This window comes from Cannabis sativa, chromosome 8, assembly GCF_029168945.1.
Source record: "Cannabis sativa cultivar Pink pepper isolate KNU-18-1 chromosome 8, ASM2916894v1, whole genome shotgun sequence".
NCBI lineage: Eukaryota > Viridiplantae > Streptophyta > Magnoliopsida > Rosales > Cannabaceae > Cannabis > Cannabis sativa.
The window spans coordinates 15,827,588-15,835,998 of NC_083608.1; the positions used below are offsets into that span (position 1 = coordinate 15,827,588).

Below are 8,411 nucleotides of genomic sequence, written 5' to 3' on the forward strand. Positions count from 1 at the left end.
TTAAGGTGAATGTATCTAACACATTCAGATCTTTTTCTAATTATTCATAGCTGAAAACTAACACTCAGAGTTGAACAGAGACAGCCACTATCATGAGGCAACACTAATGAAAATAGAGAAATACTCAAAACTTCCCAAGGGAAAAAAAGCTCTCAGCTCCGTAAAAGAAAAAGAGAGAATTAATTAAATGTGCATACACACGAAAACATATTACAATGACGGAAAATCAGAGCAAAGGATATAAAAGTTACATGCAGTGTATAACTTAAGAGAACATACAAGAAGTGTAATTGAAGTCTAAGGTTTGTTTATATCTTCATAACCACACATGACTAATCCACTACCTTTATTACCTTTCTTTGCCTTTTCAGAATTAATCTTGCATAATTGTAAAGATCCACAACTCTAATAAATGTTAGAATCAACACTTCCATCTGCCATTTAAAATATAGCTTGTTAAGCTGATGGAATAGAAAAACTCAAATAACAATTCATCATGATTCCAAACATAACTCAATTACAAAGAATAGGATGGTAGCTCAAAGTTCAAAATGTAGAATGTGAATTAAATACAAAACCAACCAGGTATAAGATTATCTTCCTACTGTAAGCAACTAACTAAAATTAAATTTGTGTTCTTCGAATTCAGACCTGTAGAGTATCTTAATTCACATAAAATAAAAGTCTAAATAACAATTAATAAATATTGTAAACAAAAATATACCACACTCAATTATCCTTCTTACAATCATGTAATTAGTGAGATTACATCGCTGAAATTAAATCAAAATTACAATTATTGAGCATATTCTGGTAAACATAATACAAATTTACTCAAAGCTTCAAGTAAACCCATTTAATTATTTAGAAAAAGCATGATTTAGTACCCAAAAGCTATAAAGAATTTTTCTCCCAACCAGCTGTTCCTTTTTGTCTTCTTTGTTCTTCACCTACTTTTATGGGTTTAGAACTAAATCAGTGAGACATTTCTACAAACATTTAGAGTGAATTAACTATTATATTAAATAAAGGAATTAATTTGATGAATCTAACAAAATTTCAGTGAAAAACACTCTAAATTGAGAGAAAATGAAGTGTACACCGTAAATGTGAGAGAATCTTGGTAGAAGTCCTCTCCAAATCCAATATTTTCGATGAAGAAGATGACATTGCTCTTTACAAATCTCCTTTCTGATATCAAATCACCCAAATGAAATACAAAATTAAAGAAAAAAAATGAAATTAATGTAGACCCAATGAACAATATATATGAAATTTGAGTACATAAGTTGTACCAGATAAAAAAGATAACAAATAATATAAGGGTCATAGCTACATAAATTACAGAATCTCACAAAAATTTAATTGGTGCATTTAACCTTAAACTTATCAATGTATAGTACACGATTCTGAGATGCAAACAAACTATGAAACAGTGTACCGATTATATTTTCTTCTCGTCGTTTATCGAACTGTCGAGCCTCCGCAGTTTGTCGCATTGTGGAGCCTAACCCACAACTTCAACTTCTTCCACAGGTTCGTGCAAAACTGACTAACTCGCGTTAACTATATCGGGCAAGCTTGTCTTCTTCTTTTCTCCAAGACCCAAAAGCCAGCCTGCTCTGGCAATCGACGGGGACGCGCGACTGTAGCTTCTCCGGTTCGATGAATATAGTATCACTCTGTTTGGTTGTATAGAAAAAAGAAAGGATCTTACAGTATATATAAATAAAAATACACTGAGTTCCAAATGCAATTCCCATAAATACACTGCTTTATTAGATATCTATAATGTGTAATGATATTTTATATTCTGGCACAATATAATATTTAAAAACATAGTAATCATACATAGTAAATATATATTCTTTGAAAAGCTGATACTACACTGCTACTGCTGGTGAACACAGCTATTGGAGGAGATTCTGGTTGGAGAGGGCTGAACCGCCATCAACGGTGGCGTAAGATCTAGAGAGGAGAGAGAAGGTGTTAAGATTTGAAGCCCAAAATCGCAGTTCACCAAGAAAAATAAAAATAGAAGAAGAAAATAATCGACTGAAATTTCTATCTTATATTATATATTTTTATTTTTCAAACAGAGAGTTCGGGATTATATTGTTAAAATCCTAAATATCTCCTATTATTAATATTATTTATATTAGTGTTAGTTATTAAATTTGAAGAATTCAATCTATCAATTTAAACGAATGATTTAAAATAATATAAAATTTTTGTTAAAAAAATAATAATTAATTGGGAATATTCTGTTAAAGTTAACGGAGGAAACAAAATAATATCGTTAAACCAAGAATTGACGTTAAACCAAGAATTGTCGTTAGATAGACACTTTTAATATATAAAGATATATTTATATGATTATATCTAGATTATTACACACAACATTTTGTACTAGTTTATAATGATAATAAATATCTATTTATAAAAAATCCATAATAAGTATTAAGTAAGAACAATTGATAGTATTAAACATTAAGGATATATTGTTAGAATGTACGGTATTAAAGTGAATTTACATTAAGTTGATGTGAAATTTGCATTTCAAAATGGTGATACAGATAAGGAGATATGTATGAAATTAGGGCTTTTAATTTAATTTAATTCGTATTATTTTATATTTAAAGTGTATTTGATTCATACTAAATGTATATTCCATATTTTGAATTAACTATACACTGCAAAATAATAACTCAAAATAAAAATCACATAACTACTAACGAAATAAAATAAATTATTGTTTTTTTATGCCACCAACAATAAAATAAAATAAATAAAAAATTCAAAAAAAAAAAAAAAGAAAAAAATTGTATGTATAAAGAAATATATAATTTTGTTTTAGATTACGTTTTCTTTATAAATAAAAATGAAGTATACATTTGATCTATTTTTGGTAATGAGATGCATTACAACGGTTTCATATGCTCTGAATGTTAATGGGTACATTATTGAGAATATTATTCCTACCTGTGGACTTAGACAAGGAGACTCTCTTTCCCCATTCCATTTCCTTATATGTGATAATGATCTTTCATCTATTATCAAGCATGAGATTGGCCAAAAAACTATTACGGATCTTGTTTGTGGGAGGCGTAGCCCAATGATTTCTTATCTATTGTTTGCTGATGATAGTTTTTTCTTTCTTGAAGAAAATCAAGAGAGTTGTATGAAGAGGCATCAGGTGAGTTAGTTAACCTTAATAAATCATTGGGCATCGGGTTATGAAGAGGCATCAGGTAGGGGTGCACATTTAGACCCGTAAACCTGGAAAACCCGACTACCCGCCCCGACCCGCCGCCAAAAAAACCGATCACCTAAAAACCCGTTTGGTCGGGTCGGGTTCAACCCGAAAAGACGCCAAACGAGTTTCGGGTTTGATTATTTATTTTTTCCTGGTCGGGTTATAATTATTATACTTAATTACTAATTTAATAATTAATATTATTTCAAAAAGAAGCTTACTGGACTATTGGTAATACCGAGTCCCTCACACAAAGTCTCAAGCCGTGTGCACCCCTAATTCATTACTAATTAATATTATTTCAAAAAGAAGCCAATTTGGTATTCTTCAGTATTTGACAGCTAAGCCTATTACATACTAATTTATTACTGTATCAAATATCAATGTGGCGTGCACCATTTTTTTAGTAATAAATAATTACTAATTTATTATCACACATCTTTAGATGCTATGATAGGCCCTAATAATTAATATCATTACTATTATTCAAAAAACAAAAAAAATATCATTACTATCGTATGTAGTAAATAGATTTAATAGGTTCAGCAAAAAAAAAAAAAATTGATTTAATAGAATACCAATAGGACCCGAACCCGACTACACCCAACCCGAAAAAACCCGACCTGATACCCGGCGCACCCGCACACTCGAATACCGGGTTCGGTTGTGCACTTCCAAAACCCGAAGCCCGAAAACCCGAATCCGAAACCCCGAAAATCCGAAAACCCAACCTGTGTGCACCCCTAGCATCAGGTTACACTACTAAAAAACCTGGAATTCCCGTCGGTTTTAGACTGTCAGCCAAAGAATTCCCGACAGTCCATAAAACCGTCGCCTATACGAGTGTCGCGAATACTGAGTAGAATAGACGATGGTCAAAAACTGTCGGGCAAATAGTATAAGCCACGGTTTAAAACCGTCGCCTATTATGAACACTATTGGCGACAGTTTAAAACTGTGGCCTATAGTATAGGCTACAGTTTAAAACCGTGGCCTATACTATAGGCCACAGTTTTAGACCGTCACCTATAGTGGTATAGGCACGGTTTTAAACTGTCGTTTATAGTAAAATTTTCAGATTAATTTTAAATTTCGTATTTTTCAACGACGGTTTTTGCCAGTCATTGAGTTGCATAAAAAGGGAAAAAAAATTAAAAATTTCTACTTTTTTCTTCCGCATTAATTAATTTTTACTAATTTATACATTGTCACTAATTAGTTAAGATAAAGTATAAACATAAATTAAAAATGAACAAAAATTGAAATATATACAAACTACGTACTCAAAGATAAAGTATAAATATTAATTAATCTTTAGTTATATGAAAGTAACTGGTTATAGTGTAAAGTATAAACAAAAATAAAAACTAATCATCATAATAGCCCTTGTCGCCCTGCGTGTGCTCGGGCCTATTCAATCCACTGATCACGCGGAATATTCATCTCGTTATTTGAGTACGATTGCTCTTACCCTACAAAAGAAAATAGAAAGAAATTATATATTAATTAGTAATATATATGTGGCTATAAATTTCTAGTGCTCCTTGTATTTTTTTTTTTTCTAATGGATCTTTTAGCTTAGCAACACATATTTCCATATCTATTTATAATCACTATGATGTCAATTTTACTAACTTCGTTTCAAGAAAAAAAAATTCTAAGATGCCTCTTTACCCTTTTAATGCACCCTTCTAGAATCATGCCAAGACTTGAGCATAAAAATACTCTTTAAATTGCGTAACATTTTAATTACACAAATTAGCACTGTCAGGAGCTATGTGCTTGCAGAGGGGAAAGGAGATTAACTATGAAACTCCTTTTTCCAGCTAAGAAAAAAAAAACTAAAAAATTCCCTTAATTTGGCATAAGAACAACATAAAACAAAAAGGCCCTTTCTCTTAATAACTATTATAAACTAAGCAATCATCAACCGAATCCTATACAATGCACCAAGACCAAACTTGAATTAGGTACATAGCTTGTTTATAAATTATTTTTTCTAAATTCTCATTCAGATTTAAAAACAAGGGGAATCAAATATAAAATAGCCAACGAATGACAATACAACACTAGTTATTAAGACTTAAATATGACAATAAAAAATATAAGTAGAGAAAAAAACATGAAAAATAATCTTTAAATCATTACAAATGCAAAAGGACTATAGGAATAGCTATATATATTATATGGTGGACAGTTAGTCCATACATCCAAAGCAACATTTGAGGGTATATATATGAGATGCGATGAAAGAGGAGTAATACCAATGAATAGAATCACAACAAGGCATATCCTTTCATACATTTATCATTACTTTTATTATATACTTTATTTTTAATTTATATAGATACTTGTAGATTGATGTCCTTAATTTGACTGCCAACCAAACCTAGATGTCATTTTGTCAAGTACCAACTGTCAAAGCATTCAACAAACTATTCACATGGTGATTCGCCCAATTATGATTTATCACATTCCCATGCAAACATTGCAGTAAAGTTCTTTTTAATTATTAATAGCATCAAGCCCAAATACAGAGGAGATCCCTGGCCACTAGACTAGTGTCTTGTAAAGTAAATGCCAACTTAGCTAAATAGGGAGCCATGGTATGACATTCCTATAGCAGTGCACAAAAAAAAAGAAGCAAAGTCTTTGACCAAATATCATTCCAAAGGAAAATAGGCCCAAATACCATGCTATTGGTATGGCTTTCCTATGGTGACAGTAAGATGTGGCCATTGCACAACTCTTCTCTCAGTCAATATGATGAAAGCCTCTTAGCTTCACTAAGCCAAACTCATTAAATTAATTTTAATTCAATAAAGTTTTATACCAATTATCACAAAACAAGCCTTTATATTAAAAAAAACTTCTTACCAAACAATAAAATGAACATAGAGCCTCAGAATGCTTCTAAACAAGACCATATGTATCAAATTTATAAAAGAAAGCTTATGAACATGTTCTTTATTCTAACCTTAGCTCCTAAGTCATTGAATTCTAATGCAAATGCAAGTTCAAATCTAAATATTCAAACAACAGAGATGTCACAAGATATCAAGAGTGGAGACCTTGTACATTACACTACATTCTTTTTTGAATTGATAATTCTTTATTATCATAGATATGGGGCTATAAAAATAAATTTTACTGATAGAAATTTATATCTTAAGTTCATTAATCACCACACATATAAATTTTAACTAAGTTCTAACATTTTTTATTTAAAATTTATGCATTTTTAATGTATTTTATTCTTATACAACAGAAATTTCGGCAACATAACAAGTGTAATTGGACGTTCCCAAAAATTTCTAACATACAAAAACAAAAAACAAACACACAAAACAATACGAAACAATGCAAAACAACATTAACAATACTAAAACTATCCACCCATCCGACCACAGTACATGTATAATCACAGAACCTATTTCACTACGGATAAATATCTAAGATATTCAAACTCCACTAAATAAAGAATTTTGAAGTTTTAATGATTATACCTTTCTCCAATAAAGCTAGCTACTTGTGTAATCTTGAATCAACGCAACGGACCCGATACCTAAAAGTTAAATTTAAAATATGCATCAATTGTTAATTAACATGTTTAATTGAGACTAATCAATTTTTTCAAATTCTTTAACATATAACATCATGCACCCTTCTATAATTTTCTGCATGAATATGAATGTCTTGTTGTACTTCTTTATTTAATAATCACATATTAAAATATGCATATATTATATATATGTTGGATCAAGGTTCAATATCACATTCTACCATTTTATTAACAATAATTTAACTAATAATATAATTACACCCAATTGAAATAACAGAAAATTTCTGAGTATAAACCAGTTCTTTTTAGATACAGCAATAAACAATGAGGTAATATTATAATCCCAAAATCTGGAAAAGCTTGTATAAATACTAGAAAAAATAAGAAATAGATTATAATAAAATTTATGTAAGGCCGCTGAGAAAAAAATATTTATTTCCAATCACAAATTGGTAAACTTAATGACCTCAAAATCCCTGAAACAATTGTCAAAATCTAACATCTATAAACAAAATCAAAGCCCTTCCCCCCTTATTATAGCTAATAACCCTAATAAATCCTAAACAAGTCTAAATGATACTATACTCTATTGAGTTAATACAAATAAAAGTGCAACGCCATTCATACAGATTCAAGTGAGGAAAGAAAAATCACTTCTTCTACAAAACTATACAAAATTAATAATATACCCAGATACCGAAAAACCAGTCAAAGAAGCATATAGTAGATTTAGATTATACGCAAAACCCAGAAACAAAACAATAATTATAAACAAAGATAAAAGGATACATAAACGACTAGATAATCAAAATTAAGGGGCGAAAGGCTTTGGGATTTTTGGGGTCAGCTTACACGATGGTGGCGCTCGGCGGAGTGGCTCTCGGCAGTGGAGAGGCGTCAGTGGTGCGTCACCGGTGGTGGCAGAGCTGCGTCACCGTGAGAGAGAGAGAGAGAGAGTTGTGAGTGAAATCGATGATAAAGGACGAGAGAGAGTCTTACCGTGGTTTGGGGCAAATGAGAGGGTTTGGAGCAAATAAGAGGGAAAACGTGATCTGAAATGTAGAGGGTTTGTCGCGCGTTTTATTATAAAGGGCTTTTCCCGACGGTTTTAAACCGTGGAGCAAAGTATGGGCTACGGGTGCTAATACTTTGCCCGACGGTTCTAAACCGTGGGGAATAGTATTTGATTATATTTTATTTAATTTTTTCTCTACATTTATTAACTGTCGCTTAATTTATACAAGTGTTTAAAACTGTCGCCTATAGTGTACTATAGGCGACCGTTTTAAACACTTACACCATTTTTTTAGCGACGGGGTTCAAAAAAAAGCATTTTTGGGACTGTCGCGAATTATGCCTTTCGTAGTAGTGTTAGTCAGTTAACCTTAATAAATCGGCGGTTTGCTTCTCTCCTCGTATGCATGGGGATTTGTGTATTACGTTGGCTTATGATTTGGGTGTTCCTCTTGTGTCGTGCCATGATAAGTATTTGGGCCTTGTACTGCTGGGAAAAGTAAGAGTGGACTCTTTCAGTCCATTAAGGACAAGATCTGGAAGAAGTTCTTTGGGTGGAAGTCGAAACATTTCTCCTTT

The 8,411-nt window shown here is 31.5% G+C and overlaps 1 long non-coding RNA gene across 1 annotated transcript; it reads right to left on the bottom strand.

Moving 5' to 3' along the window:
• Positions 1-4,466: 4,466 nt before the first annotated feature.
• Positions 4,467-8,184, bottom strand: LOC115712108 (uncharacterized). The gene is made up of 3 exons (XR_004010790.2): positions 7,671-8,184; positions 6,763-6,821; positions 4,467-4,728 (listed from the first exon to the last, which is right to left on the bottom strand). It is a non-coding gene; the product is annotated as an uncharacterized LOC115712108 (long non-coding RNA).
• Positions 8,185-8,411: the final 227 nt, after the last annotated feature.